The 18,737-nt window shown below is 38.8% G+C and overlaps 1 protein-coding gene across 1 annotated transcript in view; it reads right to left on the reverse strand.

Moving 5' to 3' along the window:
* The window catches only part of C8H8orf34 (chromosome 8 C8orf34 homolog), a 301,307-nt gene that overhangs the window by 117,605 nt on the left and 164,965 nt on the right, over positions 1 to 18,737 (reverse strand).

An 18,737-nucleotide genomic window follows, 5' to 3' on the forward strand; every position in this document is an offset into this window, starting at 1 on the left:
CCATGAACTGACCTTCTGTAATCTGGAAAAGGACTGTCAACAGAACCCTTCCATAGGCGTCTCCAACTACAACTCCTCTGATCTATGTGAGCATCTGGACAGGCCCTTAGGGATTTAACTTAAGTTCTTGGGACTCACCAAAAACTCCACTCCTTGACCTGACTGCAAATGATTATTCCCCAGTTTTAGGGAAAAAGCTGTCCCCTCAAAATTCTTCCTAACTAGTTATATGCTCCGCTTTTGATCTCATAGATACCCATGCAATAGAGACACAAGAGAGACGCTATTGACTGAGAATATCCAGCACTTCTCAGCTAATAAACTTCTCATGAGAATGTGTTAACTCTCCCCCTCACATCACTCTTCACCACTGCAACACCCTGATCTTACCAGAAGAAGGGAACCTCATAATGTTCTTTTTTTTAAAATATATTCATTGATTATGCTGTGACAGTTGTCCCATTTCCCCCCCTTCACTCCACTCCATCCTGCCATCCCCCTCCCTCCTACATTCCCCCCCATAGTTCATGTCCATGGGTCATACATATAAGTTCTTTGGCTTCTACATTTCCTATACTATTCTTGCCCTCCCCCCGTCTATTTTCTACCTACCATTTATGCTACTTATTCTCTGTACCTTTCTGCCCTCTCTCCCCCTCCCACACCCCTGTTGATAACAACCACACCTAGAACGGGAACCTCATAATTTTCTTACACCAGTTAGGAGACTTGTGTACCTCACTCAGTTTTTTAAGAACCCCCATTGAGAACTTGAGATACTATTGTTTGCTGATGGATCATACATCCAAACTTGAAACTATACTGGAATATGCAATCACTAACTTCAGCTTGCCTTTAGAACACAGCCCTTTGTATTATAGCACTTACCTGAGCTTGTCAATTAGCCAAAGATCACAGAATAAACATATACAGAGGAAAGCCTTTTTTTTTTAAGATATGAGTTTGGGATGCTTTGGAAACAGTGGTATTTTCAACTCTGCTGAAAACCCTATCAAAAGTGAATAAGCTGTTCACTACACGTTTAGATACACTCCTTCTTCATAAAGATGTAGCTATTGTAAAAGTTGGAGCTCATAAAAGTAATAAATAATAGTGAAGCTCAAGAAAATACTGTAGTGGATCATTTTACCAAACAAGCAGCCTTAACAAATGTTGTCATGCTATCTAAAGTCTTAAAGGATAAGAAACTACTATGAATATCAACATTTAGATGGTTTCAAGTAGAGAGTAGTTAAATTTCTCTAAGAAACTACTCATGATAGCATAAATGAATTGGTTACTGTGTGAAATCAACATGGCTAGGGAAACTTTCAAACACAGTGGAGGTCAATTTTAAGTCATGTGTCCCTTGTCAACAACATAATTCTAGAAAAGCTAGAAGGCAGGATATGGCCAGGAACCAAAGCTTCAAGGGCCCTTTGGATACCAGATGAATTTAACACAGCTCCCTCACTCCGTAAGATTTTAATGTTTTAGTTATTATATGTCTAGTTTCAGGATGGGCTGAAACATCTCTTTGACAAAAAGCTACAGTCTTTATAGTTGCTAAAAAGCTGTCTGATTCTTGGTTTTCAATTTTGGGAATACAGACTTTTATATCAAGTACCCAAGGTACACACTTCACAAGAAACATAAAAAAGAACTCCTTACTCAGAAACCTGAAACCACGATGCTCTTACCACCTGCAAACTTGTGGAAAGGTAGAAACAATAACATTCTTAAATGAATTTAACGAAACTTTCAGAAATGCTTGAGCTCCTGCAGGCAAAGGTAGTCCCACTGCCTTGGGGACACACTGTTCACTTCCCAAGGAACCAGTGACTGGAAGGCCAATGTGCCTCAGGATTTTACTATGATACTTCACCCTCTGTACTCAAGACACCATAAAATATTGCAAGATGCCCATGTGCCATACGCAGTCCTACCACCAAAAGGTTAAGGTCATGTTTAACATATCTTCTTTAACAGCTTCTTCATGATATTCAGCTATGAGGTTTTGTCTATTAGAAGATACATCTGAGAAAGACTACTCTTGAACCTCATGAAAGGGATTTTATCAAATACTATTAACAAACGCAGAAGTAAAACTCCCTGGAGTAAGTCCTTGGGCTTCACATCGCACAACTAAAGATGCAATCTAGAATCAAGGAAACAAAAAGGCTACTGTAATAGGGGATCTCAAAGAGGATTCTTCAGAATTATTTGATGACCTCACAGAGTGGACAGCTTCCGCCCAATGTGTTGGAAGAAAACCTCTACTAATTACTTACCCCTACTGATTACTTATAGTCATTATGTTCATTTTCTGTAGACTCCTGATTGTTGCCCACTGTGATGGCCCTTTTTCCCTCTTCTGTTCTGTTCTTACAAAATTGCTAGATCAGAGCATAATCACCCTAACACCAATCTCAAGATTATCCAGCTAATGTAAGTCCTTGGTTCCAACATCATGTCATGAGCCAATGCTTTTAACCTGGGTACCTGTGCGTTCCCACCAGACACCACTTCCTTTGCAGGACAGCTGGGCTTGCTTCCCTCATCTAATAATTCATGCACTTTCGAAATACTATTACAAAAAGTATCTGTATACAGACCCTCTAGTTCTATAAACCATCAAACTGGAAATTATAATTCAGATGGAAGCTCCAAATGAGACTACCTTGATTATTCAGGCACTTCACCTTGGGGAGTTACTGATTCATTGTTTATGCAAACAATCAAAGAAGTGTTCCCAATAATAGAAATCATACAAACACAAGACTCTAAGATGTGTATCATTTTAACTCTGACAGAAGTTATAAATGATATTACCGTCCCCTAGATGAAGTACAGATCAGTCTCAGTTCCTGGGCAAGAGTAGTGATGAACAATCTAGGTTTCATGTTCACTAGTCATGTAGTATCTGTACCATTGCCAATACTTCCTGCTGTATTTGACTCAATAAAACAGGTGCGGTAGAAAAGCTATAGATCACCTTAAGAAAAAGGTTACCTGGTTTTCCTAAGATTAATCCTTATGACTTGTGGGATTGTTGTCTTGGCCTTGGTTGAAAATTTCAGATTTTTGGTTCGGAAGCATGTTAAATGGACTTTTAATTGTGTGTGTTTTTACCATAGAGGTCGTGATGTCAGTCTATTGAATTCTACCATCTTAACACTTAATCTTAGTGCTGACACAGGTCTTAAAAGCTTCTGTACTGCACTCCCTCGTCAGGTGATCACTATGATAGTACAGCACCCAAAAGTTAAGAGGCTCTTGTGAGAAATACAATTTACTATGGAGACAAGTGAATACTTATCAAGCAGTAAAGATCTGGATCTCTAATCTTACCTTTTGGCCAACTTCCTGCAAGAAAGGGAAGAACCAGAAGATGGAACTGAGAAATTGAATATACAAAGAGACAATGGATAGATCACCTATAATTTTAGAACAGTGACCTACCACCTCTGCTAGAATTAACCCGGGAGGCCCACCAACAATCTCTGCAACGGTTGGCCCCAAGCATTCAGTACTTGGTTAATATAGGCCAGCTTCCCTCCTTTACCCTGATTTCCAAACCAGAGCCAGCCAGAGAAAGCCAAATATGTTCCCCAAACCAATTGCTTCTAGTTAGCCTCCCCCCAGCCTCCCCATGTCAAATTCTAATCAGAACATACCTGAAGCCTCTTCCCCATTTTTTAATTTTTTCATTATAAAGCTTCCCCACTTGCCTACCTGCCTTGCATCTCTGGCAAATGCAAGCGATGGTGTGTGACTAACTGCCTTGCTATAGGAAGCTCTGAATAAATAGCCTCTGCTTATTCTCATTTACATGGTCTTTTCATTTATTTTCTTAACTGCAACCTTCAAATATATAAAGGTTTCTGATACGGAAGAGATATCACAGTTCCTCAAGTGGCTTCAGAGAAGAAATGGATCTAAGAAGAGGGAACAATATTTCAGAGTCAATATAACAATTTTATTACATTTGCAGCTGTTCAAAGGCATACTGTACAGTACGATGTGGGAGATGTGGGTACCCCATCCATGGAGGGTCTAAAGCAGAGGCTGGATACTTATTTATGGTGGATGGCTTAGAAGTGCGCATAAGCGTTGTACTAAATGATCTCTCCAGTGGAGTCCGAATCTAAGCTTCTCTCATGCTTTCTCGTGAGTATTCTCTGACGGATTTAGGACATACCTGATTGTGATAAAAAGAGGAAGTTGAATGTTTAAAAGCATATTGTTTGTTTAAATGAAACAACAATTTCTTGGAGGCCATATTACTGTGAATTAGACCAAAAAGTTGCTTCCTCAGTTTTATTTATTGAGCTGCAAAGCACACCTCACTGACTTATTAATGAGGTGAGTACTGAGTTATTCCACACTGACAAAGAAATTATGTGGTTATTCTGCAGTAGGGAGAAGACGTGATGGCTACCCCTTACTTTCAGGGCGAAACTCTCACCGTCTACTTGCCTCTGCACCGTTTTTCTACTAATAAGATAAAGAACAGGGGTATGGAGCTTCATGGTGATCATCTAAACATTCGTAGGTTGCTTCACATATGCAGAGAAAGTAATGACCTGAATTTTATGACTGCGTTGCTGAACATTGCCCAGACACCTCATTCCCATCTGGGTCTCACTTCTTTTTATCCAGCTCAGAATAGCGTCACAGTGTGTGTGTGTGTGTGTGTGTGTGTGTGTGTGTGGAGGGGGCGGGGGTCGCAGAAATGAGAATCCTAGAGCAAGAAGCCTTCTGGAATTCATTTGCTTCTTCACTGAGACTTCAGGTTGCTATAAGCTGAAAGTCAGCAACCGCAATGGCTATGAAAGTGTCAGACGCAACTGTGATGACGGCAGTGAAATTGGCTCCTTCGGTCTTAGGAGAGGTCTTCTTACTCAGGTACATATCCATTCCTTCATCCTCTCTTTACCAATAGTCATTCTCTCAAGGAAGATCAGTAAGCTTCCTTTCGGAACTCCGAAGGATGCTGCAACTATAAAAACTCCTACACCCTGTTTAGCCCTGGAAGGGTACTGATAATCTATGCTTAGTTTACAAAGAACAAAAATAAAATACATACTTAGGTCTTTATAGTTCCATTTGCTTAATAACTTTAAAGGGAGCAGTTGTCTAGGATAAAATAAGCAAGAAAAAGAAAGAGATATGCCTAAACTTAGACAATTTTGGAAAGTTTGCATAAATTAAATGAGAAAATCAAATTAAAGAATTTGAGTAAAAGTCTACCCAAGGAATGTTTAATGCTGGGTATGTTAAGGCAGAAAATGACAGGAACATATTTAAATACAGAAACTTAGAATCTTAGAACATTAATGGCCCCTCCCTTCCTACCTTCCTGCCTTCCTGCCTTCCTTCCATTTCCTGGGGCTTCTTTCCTAAAATATTTTGGGTGATATTCCCCTACAATGCCCAGTCCAGTGCTGTAAGTAGAGTAAATATACACCCTCTTTGGTGGTAGATACAAATTTAGTATAAGGAGAGGCTCTGGCCAACTAGAAAATTCTTTGAAGCAACCAAAAAAACTTTTTTTTTTTACCAAAGATCCTCATGATTCTTAAAATAAACATGGTATGGATGTATTATATAAAAATTACCTGATGGGGATTTTAAAAAATATACAATACTTGCTTTATTTTCATACTTTGAAATCAAACTATCTAGTGAATGATAATGTACGGTTAAGAAAGTAGAAAGGTATTATATAATGTGATCAGCTCTATACCAGAGAAAAACAAAGCTAAACATTTTAAATGTCATGGAAAACAAATAAGAAAGCAACTAACTAAGGTGAAAAATGCCAGATATTGTCTATCAGCATTTGGTATTATTCTATTTTAATTAAGTAGAATAGTTTCAGTTTCCTGACTGAAACCTACATGATAAGGAATTGTAAGTAAGATGAAGAAACTGGGTAACAGGTGAACAGAAGTATACAGGCCAGACCTGGTAGTGAAGGGCTTTTCAGAGCAACAGAAGAACATGAAAAAGCACAGAAATTTGGAAGTTCACAGTATTTCGGGAAACGTTATGCAGCTTACGTGACTATAACCTGGGACGTGTGGGGAGAGCAGAATTTCACACTGGAGAAGAGTTTAGTGTCAGATGATAAGGGGATCAATGATCAAATGGTGTTTTAGAAAGATAACTGTAGGTGTGTTGATTGTAATCAATACTGTTCTAAATTTGTAAAAATTAACTTTAGGAAGATTCTTGTTAAACATAGACAATATTACCACTAATATAATCTAGAAAATCATTGAAACAAATATGTTCAACTAATATATTCAATTAATGAAGTTATAAATATGTTACTCATAACTGTAAATGCATTTCTCATTAGTACATTCTTATTTAAGAATATGCAGTTGCTGTGGCCGTGGCCAGTGTGGCTCAGCTGGGCAACATCCCACAAAGTGAAAGAACATACAGTTGCATATTCAACTAAGTATCAGGAATCTATTTAATACAGTCCCCATAACCAATATATTCTAGAACTGTATCACCCAACTCATTAGTCACTAGTCACAGGTTGTGATGGGTCACTAGTCACTAGTCACAGGTTGTTATGGGTACTTGCAATGTGTCTAGTCCAAATTGAAATACGCTGTAATAGTAAAATACACACAAGATTTAGAAGACTTCGTATGAAATAATATAAAATATCTAATTTTTAACTTTTATATTGACTATATGTTGAAATAAGAATATTTTGGATATACTGAGTTAAATAAAATGTATTATGAAAATTAATTTTACCTGTTTCTTTTTCCTCTTTTTTAATGTAACTACTGGAAAATTTAAAATACACTTCTTGCTTTAATTTGTGGCTCACATTACATTTCTACAGGACAGTGCTGTTCTAGAATATGTATTTCGTGAATATCTTAATAAAGGTGTATTTTAAATAAATTATTATATATTGTATAGCTTTAGACTAAATAAAGAGTTCCTTAAATTGATGCCAATAAGAACACATTTCAATATATCCAATCATATTTATAAGAATAATATAATCATATTCATTGTCTCTATTCAAAAGAATATTAATTTCCTTACTTGCTCTCCTCCTATTTGGCTTTATTTTTATTTCATAGCACTTATTACCTGACTATATATATTAGTCAGGTACACAGATGTACATATATACACACATACACATACTTAAACATAAACATACATGCACATATACAGACACATACACCAATCATTATTCGTTTAATTTTAAAAAATGGTCTCTTTTCTAATACCTCGAGATTGGAACTAAGTTTTTCTCATTTACTATCTCAGTGTCTTAGAGGTGTGTCCAGCACAGAGTAGGCATTCACTAATAAGTACTGACTGTAAGACTTCTGCATAATTTGATAATCTTGGTTAACTGATTATCTGGCGAACTGATCTTCACGTGAGATTGACTTTTAAAAAATTGGTTTTTGAAGAAATACACTTGTTGCACTTGCCTGCAGCCATTTGGGAAAGTAAAAACTGGAAACAGGGATGAGGCAGGAAGAGGAGAGTATCAGTACAGCCTGTAAAAGCTCCTGAGGGTCTGGGGAAAGGGCGTAACAGGAAAAGAGAAAGAAATATGTTGGAAGGTAATTTCAGAGGAAGAGTCTATAGGTTGTAGTGAACTATTGAATGTGAAATCCTGGCAGGTTTCTCCATGTTACCACTTTTACGAAATACAGGAAGAGATAATACCTTTGATTTTGCACATGCTGCAATAGAACTACCTTCGAGCTAGCCGTGCGGATGCGTGTAGATGGTTAGAAGGACAAGTCTGGAGCTTGGGAGGGAGTGTGAAATGCAGCGACAGACCAGATGGCTGAGAAAAGCTGGTACAGTTATCAGCACAGCAGTTAAAAATCAAGAAGTGACAGTTATGTCTAACTTTCTTTACAAGTAAAATGTGAGTACTATGTGAATATTATATTTAAAAGAAGAGAATGCCATACTTATTTTTCCACAACAGAATGCCCAAAGCAGTGATTTATTTTTAAAAGTAGCCTATAAAATTATGATGCATCTTTTGAGTCACAGGGACACTAATTGAGAAAAATGAACTAATTTATGACTAAAGAAACATCAGCACTTTATCTTTATGCCATCCAAATAACCAAGAATTAATCAAGCAAAGAATTGTTTTGATTTAATTTAAGGAAATAACAGCTGCCTCGATGAAATAAACCCGGGACTTCCATTTCATTCAAGTGTAATCCATGAAATACTTCACAGCTGTTTGAACTAGACAATGTGGGATGTGAGTAGGTTTTCACATCTGTTTCTAGGAAATTTATAACAAAAAATTAAAAGCTTTCCAAACACAAGTCCCTTCACAGTGAGTAAGTGATGGTTACATGAGAATTATATGGCGGGTTTTCCCTGCACTGAAATTGGTTTGTTGATTTACGTCCATAGAGCTGATTTGGTCAAATATTTTATGCAGATGTTATATATTCTGAGTGAATTATTAAAAATAAAACAAACATTAAGAAAACATATAGGAAATTAGACAAGTTTAAATAAAATATTTATAGAAACTCTTGTGCTATGCGGGGCAGCTATGTTTCCTTAAGAGGTAAAGGAAGAGCGGAGCGTGAAACACAGTTCGCTTCCCTGGGGCAAACTCCAGGCGGAAGGGAAGGCGGACGGAGAGGGTAAGGCCAAGCTTCTGCTGGGTCCCTCTTTCCACGACTGTGCCTCAGCTAGGGGCTCAGAGTCCTTCTTAGAACGTCAGGATAGTACAACTTAACCGAACTCATAAATATTAAGAACAAAGTGGTAGACACCAGAAATTTTAGGCTGTAATTTTTTTTAAATAACCATAATTAAAAAATTGAAGTTAGAATTGCACTTGGGGAAAAAAAAAGGTCTCATGGAATTTAAATGCTATGCCGAACTTTTCCTTTTTAATAACATAAGACAATGGTACAGAATATTTACTTTCCTTGACCACATAACAGCAACGAACAAAGTGATTAGACCAGTAAATTACGGAACAAGTTTATGTAGATTGAAGTTTACACGTACTCTATGTCCTCTCTCTTTAACTGAAAGGAGCAAGAAACCCGTAGAGATATTCTTTAGCTACCAGTCCCTCTTTAATTTCTTCGACCATCAATAGCTAAACATGTGATGACCACACACATTGTAAAAACGTATAGGCTAGAATGTGTTCACTTTGACTGCAAATGAATCACAAGACTGGTGCTAATTGAACCCATCATTATATGAACTGGGAAGGCTTTTCTGTTAGTCAGAAAAATGAAGACATCTGGGAGTGGTTTTCTCCTTCCAGTCTGGAAGAAAATGTCAGTGCTTCCAGCAAATTCATTTCCAAACACTCCCCAAAGTCTGGTGTCTGCAGCAGAGTGCATCTTCATTTTTCTTAATTTTCGCCCGCCACAAACTCAAGACATCATTTTATATACACACAAAAATTGACTTTTTTCGTGAAATCTTTTGTTACCCTCTGAAGGTTTGTCAGATGGAGGTTGTGAATAATTTTCTTTCAGTTAAAATAACTGAAATTCCAGACACGTGGAAGGATGTCAGGTAAGATTCAATATGCAGATGGGCCTGATACAATTGAGAGCCCTGTTATAGCCCTAGTGACAGTGAGGACCAAGTCACAAATCTAGAGACAGTGTCAAAGTAGTATTGGGACTAAGTTCAAGGGGCGGTAGGGGCGAGCCACAGACAGGAGCTCAGCAAAGAGCTTAGAAGTAGAGATCCACAGGAATACACTGGAAAACAGAAAGTGAGGCAAACCAGCAAAATGTTCAGTGTAGTTCTGAGCAAGGCAAAGACGATATCTAGGTAGTCTTGGAGAAAGGTTGGTTAATCTTTTTAAATGGCTGGAGTTAGGTAAATTATTAATTTTATAGGGTGATAGATGAAAATGTGTACTTTTTTCAAATATGAAAATCACTGCAAAATGTTGCTTGCAAAAGCTTATCATTTAACTACTGTTTAAAAGTATATTTGTTCCCATGGAATGTATCTCTGGCTAACACACTCCTGTAATTATTACCTCTCAAAAGAAAGTGTTTCTCATCCCAATAATTTGGTTATGGAATGACTGCTGGTCCTTTTAGGCACCATTATGGTATAGAAAGCATTATTTCAGCCAGTATAGGTGATTCATTATGCTTACATTTATTTTTCCTCTAAACTAATTACTAACCCTCTTTAATACAACCCTTATGTTCCCATAAGTTCCGGGTTAAATAAACAAGGTCCTCTGTTATGAAGCCCCTATGCACGCTGTATTAATTTGCTGAGTGCTGATGGGCTCTGACTATAAACCTAATACTTGTACCATGTACCAAAAATTGACTTTAACGATGCCTCGATTCTTGATCCAGACCATGAGTATTAACTGAATGCATTTTGATGAGTGTTTCGGCATTTGATTACATAGTTTGTTATCTCGAAATAAGCCCTTTGCTGAGAGTATGATACGTTTATGCACTGAAGGTTACGATCCCAATGCCAGCAGTTAAGTTTTTGTATTCACGCTCTAACCTCACCTTTAGTGAAGCTGCCCCCACCTGAAGTCGGTTTGCTTTACAGACATGGCACATACACAAACCAAATCAATGTGGTATTGGTGACGAAACTCAAGATTTACTCTCAGCTCACTTTTTTCTTGGATGGTCCGCATTTTCCAGCACAACTTTCTTTCCTCTTCGTTTTCCTCTATCCTATCTTTACTTTTGCTTACATCTCAAGCGTTGGCACTATCCTTCCTCCACTAAAGCATTGATCATGTAGACTTTTTTTGCTTCAACTATCCTACATTTCATTTCCTTTGAACTTTTTTACTACCTTTCCCCTCCAAATGTGCATTAACCCAAAAATATTATTGCATAATATTTTTAACATTATGCAATATTCTCAATGAAGCAAATGTTAACCACCTCAATGCACACTAAAAAGGGGGGGAAGTATTTAGTTATTCTCACCACATCTGTTTGGATTCTAAATCCAGTATGGCTAATCCAAAAATGATATTAAGTATCATAGCTACCTGTTGTCATCTTCCCCCCACCCCCGCAAGCTTCCTTTATTTCTGTCTTTTGCTCAGCTCTTCAAGGTAAATAAGAAAAAGAATCAAATTTTAGGAAAAATAATAAAGGGCGGCGGCCACGGCTGGCCATACACTGAAATTGCTGCCGCTGTGTTTTGGCTGTGGCCGCTACTCACTCCTGCTGTGGTGTGCCACAGGCGAGAAGCAGGCACAGGACATACCTTTCCCGTCACTGAGATCTGAGCCACATGCCACAAGATGTTGCCACCCTGTCTGATACGTTGTAAATCCACTTTCCATTCTGTGCTGCTTTCTTGGAATTCACATGCTGTTCTCATCTCTTACACTTCCAGTCACAAAACAGTGCCACCCCGAAAGAAATTTAACAAGACCTTTTTCAACGCTATTCCATTTTCTTGGAGAGCTGCCTCTATGGAACGGTTCTTTAATAACATGTCACACAGCACAACACCGCTTCATCTCACTTCCTACATCGTATACATTTTTTGAGTTTCCTAAAAATGGGTATTTGGTGATAAGGAAAAACTGTAAAAATCTAAACATGTACAAATTGGCTATAGTACTCTGCATACAGCAATCCTAGTTTCTTTCTGTGCCCTGAGCAATCCAAGGCCATTGATGTTGTCAGGTCTCTGCACTCGGGGTGTCCTCTACCTGGGGTGTCCTTCTCCCACAGGAGACCACGTCTGCTTCTCTTTCTTCATTCAAGTCTCTGCTCAAATATCACCTTCCAAGAGGGAATTCTCTTGACTATTCTAAGAGGGCAACTTCTATTACTTTTTAATACTTTTAATCGTATTTCCATAACATTTGTTACATCCTGGAATTAAATTATTCGTATTATTGTACAATTTTATTGTATATATTTATTTGTTCATCATTTGACTTCTCACTAAGGAATTTTCAGGGGGCAGAGACAGCCTCACATTCCCTGCGTAGTCCCTGAAACATATCTGCTCAATAGGTACATGTTGCTGAGTGGGTGAACGAGTCACTCTAACACATGATACACCTGCCATTACCCCTCCATCTCATAGATAAGGTATATCACAGAGAAGTTCCCTTAGAAAGTCTGAATGACTTCCCCAAGGCATGCAGTATTAATTGGAAGAGACAGCAATTAAAGTTTGGTCTAAGGATCAGCTTTTATATATACATACAAATACCTACAACAAATAATTTCTCAAATTAGTGATTTCATAATTATTATTATTAACATCATTTGTATTTTATGTTTCAATAAACTTATATCTAGCTAACTCTATATGTAAGATACTACCCTCCAATGGCAAATTTTTAAAGGACAACTATTATTTGCTGAGTGCCTATTATGTTTTAATCACTCTTTTAGCTGCCTGCACATACTACTCTATATTTTGCCTTACACAACAACCCTCCAAGGGCACTGGTTCTCAACCAGGGGTGATTTCTTCCTCCCTCTACCACAAGGAGACACTAAACAATGTCTGAGAACGTATTTTGTTGTCATAACTGGGAGAGGGGGAGGCAGGAGGCCAAGCTCAGCATACAGGATCTGACATTTGAGTTAGAGCACAGGTTGATCAAGTTACACAGCTAGTGTGTGGTGTAGCCTGGATTTGAACTCAGGTGGCATTTTTCCAACTAATACCCTACTCACACTGCATTACCGATGAACTCTATGTCACACAGAGGTGACTTAGTCTGCTAGGGTGGCTCTGCTTTTACCTTAACACCATTCACAGGATCTTATCATTGCACCCTTATCCCCAATGATACCTTACTAAAGGGGATTTTTACAGAAAATTCCATGAGACTCTGAAAGAGACAGTTAAATTGAACTTTGCACAGCAAAACTTTCCCTAAATCACCTTTAAACATCTTGGATCTTTCACAACATTTTGCTCCCCATGGCTGCTTCATATTTTGCATTCCATCTTCTTTTTGCATTCTCCCACCTATCCCTTCCTGACTTCAGCCTCATCTGCAGTCCTTTTGAAGTACAATTGAACCCACTCTCAGTTCGCATCCCCACTCAACACCGAGATTAATCAAACGAAGATTCTGCCTTGGGTTTTATCTTCCTCGTGAAGTATTTTCTGTCATGGCCATTTCTTACAATGCCTTTTGGTATTATGAAAGCCTCAAGCTTATAACCGCACCATCAACCTACCACTCTGCTGTGTAAGCAATACAAGCAGCACACACGTTCTGGCTCCTTTCCCTCTGAGAACACTGATTTCTTTGCTCTCCAAGAGCATTGTGTGTGAGAAAGAAAACAAGAGAAAGAGATAATAAGCTGAACACATCTGTGCCAGGACGACTCAAAGATGGCTCCATGGTTCCTGCTTTCTGATACTTAGTTCTTCCTATAAGGTCTGCTGACCATAGGGACTTGGTTTCTAAGTAAGAGAAGGAAGCAAGGTTGACTGGAGGTCACTTTGGGATTAGGTTATGAGACACTATGCCTTTTATCTTCCTGGCACATTCTCTATTGCTTTTTTGGCTTGCACTTTGAAGAAACAAGTTAGGGAAGCCCATGTGACTAGAACTCAGGGCGGCTTTTAGCCACCAGCCAACCAAGAACTGAGGCCCTCAGTGAAACAACCCTCTAGGAACTGAATTCTGCCAAGAACCCCATGAGCTTGGAGGCAAATCCTTCCCAGTTGAGCGTCATAAGAGACTCCAGGAGTTCTGACCGATACCTGGATTACAGCCTGTAAAAAACCCTGAATTAGAGGACACAGCTGAGCTGTGCCTGGCCTTCTGACCCCAAAAGGCTGGGAGATGATTTAAAATGTTAGATGTATGGTAATTTGTTACACAGCTGTAGAGAACAAATGAAACATTCAAGCAATTTTACTCCAAATTATATAGAATGAAATTCTTAGTGAAGTCTGAAAGAATTACTTTAGTGGGTAGTTTTACATTAAATAACCTGAGATTTATCAAAACATATAAAAGACAAACAGTTAAAAGCCCAGACCACCTTATTTTAAGAGACTTGGTCATTCAAATTATTCCTTAAAATGTTTTCCTAATTTTAATGGCAAGTAAAATTAACAGTTACCAAAATTAAAATTAACATTTGGCCAAATTTATGATATAGCTAAGTTGTCTGTAGGGTATTTTATACACAGTACATTGGGGTCCCACCTCTAAACATTTTACATAATACTATTACCCATAGTTCATAATATTTTATATAATTTTGCTATTTAAATTATAGTAAAGGTTTATAGTAACTAACTTTCCCCCTTGTGTTATAGTGTTGATTACGGCTATGATTCATCTGATGTTGTTTCTTAAATTCAACCCAACATTATAAAATTATTTGGGTAGGAAAATACGACCCGCTTTGTGAGTCTCAGACCCAATATTTGGTTTTCATGAACACATTGTGTCAAAAAATGAGGTCAGCCTGTAGCAGCTTTTTATAGAACACACACCCAGGCACATACCACACACACATATGTGCACACACAGGCACCCACCACACACTCTGCTGCAGTACTAAAGCACCATGTGACCACGTTCCACACTCTCCTAGCTCAGCATCTCAACAGGACTTAGATAAATGAAAGGTCCTGATGGGAAATACAATTGGATGAGTAAAGGGATATTTAACTATGAAAGGTCCTGAACCGAATTACAGGGTGAAATGATCAGGCAAGCAAGAGAGGTTTGTCAAGCCAGGGCACCATGTGATTTCTCTAGTATTTCAGAACCCTGGATAGGTGAACCATTTAGTGATTCAGAGCATCATCTCTAGAGCCAAGTTACCGTAATTCAAATTCTGATTCAGAACCTCAGCTTCCCTATAAGTAAAGTGAGGAAAAGTAACAACCAACTAGTGATTGTATGACATTAAATAAGTCAATGCGTAAGTAAGGCAAAGTATTGTCTGGTGCACAGATAGCAGTCAATGAATGGTAGTTATATTGTTATTAGCTTGGAAAGTGATTAAACTGGGTTAGAAGTGGACACATTGTGGATAATGCCAGATGCCTGTCCTACTTCCCTAAAGCTATGGGGAAGATCATCCCACCATCTTCTCATTCATTTAACAGGTACACTAACCAGCGTAGTTTAAATACATGGGCAACTGAAGTCAGAGACTAAACTAACAAGCATTTTCCTGTTCGCCCTTTAATCAAAACTGTTAGCAGACTCAAAACCTATAAACAGCAGGTACCAAGTAATATATTTACTACATTAACATTAATTTGAGTATTATCCAGGATCAAATGAGTGAACTTCTTGTTGGTACCTCAGGGAGAATTGCTACATAAATACTATGATGACCATTTACACTAAGATGTCAACACCAACTCTTGGTACAAATACGGCCCCAAACTGTTTGTTCTTCAAGGCATTGCCCCACGTGATAAGTTTCATGGATTACTCTCTTCCTGCCCTCCCTCTCTCATGTATTTACTTTTCCAGAACTCTTAGAAATATATGAACTACATGTCAATAATTCTTCAAAAGTTTATTTCAAGAGGTTTATTTCTGTTAGTGAAAATCTTCTGTATACACTAAGTAAGTACAAGGTCTGGAAAAAGTTCAGCCACGGTTAATATAATGAGAACAGTTTGTGTGACATTGATGTAACCTGGCAGCCAAGGACAGTGGACTGGAATGTGCATGTGTGAACAATGACAACTTCACTGTATTAGTCAGTGGGAACAGTAGACACCACTGAGTGAGCATGTGTACTGTGTGGCCATCATATTCAAAATGACTGAGTAGAGCAATGAATCTGCATCAAATTTTGGGTTAAGCTTGAACATACCTCTGCAGAAACTATTCAGATGATGCAGAAGGCTGCAGCTGTGGGCAACTGGTGATTGGCAGCTTCATCATGACAATGTGCCCACTCATGCATCATGTCTTGTGTAGAGTTTTTTTGGCGAAACATCAGATCACCCAGGTGGCCCTCCTACAGTCCAGATTTGGCACCCTGCAACTTCTGGCTTTTCCCAAAACTAAAATCACCTTTGAAAGGGAACAGGTTTCAGACTGTTGATGAGATTCAGGAAAATACAAAAGGGCATGTGAGAGTAAATGGGAAAACTGTGTGAAGTCCCAAGGTGCCTACTTTGAAGGGGACTGAGGTGTCACTGTCCTGTGTACAATGCTTCTTGTATCTTCTTCAATAAGTGTCTCTCTTTTTCATATTACATGACTGGATACCTTCTGGACAGACCTCATATGCTGAATGCAGACATTAGAAACTGATGCTTGATCTTCAGTTCTACACTCTTGTACTTTTTCCTGAGTGAATGTGGAGATTACAATACACTGATCTCCATGCTTAGCCCCTCAGCCCTGTCCTATTCCTGATTTCATTTGGGAAAATCTTGCAAATGGCATAAATTCCCAATAAATCAGTGGATAGCATTGACTTCTACTCCACCTTAGTTACATCATCATTCTTTATCTCCATCTGGCTCCAATTCCTTGGTTTTATGTTTGATCCTATCACTTCCCTCCTTGCAGGAAACTAGTTATTGAACCATAGCTGGTGCTTATCTGGTCTGTAGCTCCGCTGAGGTCTATAGGCCTCAAAAGCTGAGGAAGGATATTAATGGAAATTAAACCACTTTTCCTAGAAAGATCAGCCAGACTATCTAAGAGAGTGTTCTTCATTTTCTTACCCACCAATAATGTTCCCATCTACTGCAATCCGGATGCTGCTATCACCACACCACTCTTGTCCGCAGGGCCAGGGATTTCTCAACTGTCAAACCCAGAGCTATTACCCAGTCTTCATTTGACACTGTTGATCACAAAATTTACTTCCAACTCTTCACACACTTGCTTCTATAACCAAGCTCATCTCTGTTTTCCTCACAGCTCTCTGTTACATCCTTCTTTTGTGTCCTTCATTTTCAGATCCCTCAAGGTTACATGCTTTGTTTTCTCTTCTTATTTATTCTGTTTTCTTCTGGAAGGTCACTTTAATCCTCATGCATTCCAACTATCAGATATGATAATAACTCCTAAGTACATCCCCAGTTTGCTGAGCCCCAAGTAGCCAATGGGCACCTGAATTAATAACACAGAAATGAGATATCTTAACTCCTATTGAATCCTCAACCGCCCTCTCCTTCCCTTCCAACCTACCATCAAGGTCGGCTAGTTCGGCTGCCCAGGTATTTCTTACATGCTTTGGATTAAAGGGATGGCTGCAAAAGCCTTCGACTCTTCTCCTCACTTCTTGTTCTGTCCCCTCAGATCCACCTTCCACACAGCTGCCACATGACCTAGGAAATATGTGTGTCTGACCATGTCATACCTACACCTGCCGACTATAGAACACACCTCAACTTCTTTCAGTTTCACAGGAGGCCTTGCATGGTGTGGTACCCTGCCTTCTTCTCAATTTCTTTGCCCCCTTCTATGATCTAGCCTCATTGATTAACTGCTTCCAGATTCCTTCCATGCATCCTGGCTAGCACTATATATTAACTCATAATGCTCCCTGCGCTCTGTGATCTTTTCTCCAGCCTCTCATCTGTCCTCTTCACCAGAGAAATTCTGAAGAACCTAAGGCTCTTCAACTCTGTGCTCATAGTTCTAGTACGGTTTGGCTCATTTTCTCTAGGTTCCTATCATACTCATCTCTTTACCACATAGTAATATAATTTTTGCTTGATCCGTCTTTGTCTCCCACACAAACAATGAAAAACCTGAGAATGCCATGCTTTATTGCTTTTTCTGTGCTTAGTTTCTACTTTACTGACAAGCCCATAGTAGAATATCAATAGGCTTGTTGAATTAATGAGAAAATGAATAAATTAATAAAAAGCTACTACGTTGCTTCCTACCACCTGTGTATATTCTTGATCAGAAAGTTCTGTTCCCTCTCCCTTACAAACCTCACTGGCCTGGCTGACCACACAGACTTCCAAACTTGCTCTACAGTTCACATTCATTAGAGTCTTGTAAACAACTCAACCATATCCTTTTGAACAGCTCTTAGCCACGAACTTTGCCAAATCATGATCAAGACTCGGCACATCTGCTTCCCTGTGAACGCTATTACGCATTGGTTCCCTTCGAGGCCAAAAACCTTACATGAGAAGTAACAGAACAGAGACTCTCCAGATTTGGTGTTCACCAGCCGTGGAGGATCATTTACACTGCCGCAGGAAGCATTCCAACGTTGAATACATCTGGGCTTTTAGGCCTCAGGGCATCCTGGACTGAACTGTGTTCCCCACAAATGCGTATGTTGATGTCCTAATTCCTAGCTCCTCAAAATGTGGCTATTTTTGGAGGAGGGTGGTTGAAGGGGCAATCAAGTCAAAATGAGACAATGAGGGTAGGCCTCAATATAAGTAGTGCCTTTTTAAGAAGAGGAAATGTGGACATGCGCAGGGGGAAAAAACAGGGAGAAGGTGGCCATCAAAAACCAGGGTGAGAGACCTCAGAAGAAAACCCCGAACACATCTTGACCCTAGACTCCCAGCCGCCAGCACTGTTGTCCAAACCACCCAGTGTACACTTTGTTAGGGCAGTCCCACTGAACTAACAGCACGGGCAGCAATGTTAGTCTTGCATATTCCATTATAATAAAGGATATTTATTGTAGGAAAACATAAATCTTACTACTAATGAAACAGGGGGAAAATGAATCTTTCTTCATTGCCTTTTTTTTTTTTTTTTTTTTTGG

This window comes from Desmodus rotundus, chromosome 8 (genome assembly GCF_022682495.2).
Source record: "Desmodus rotundus isolate HL8 chromosome 8, HLdesRot8A.1, whole genome shotgun sequence".
NCBI lineage: Eukaryota > Metazoa > Chordata > Mammalia > Chiroptera > Phyllostomidae > Desmodus > Desmodus rotundus.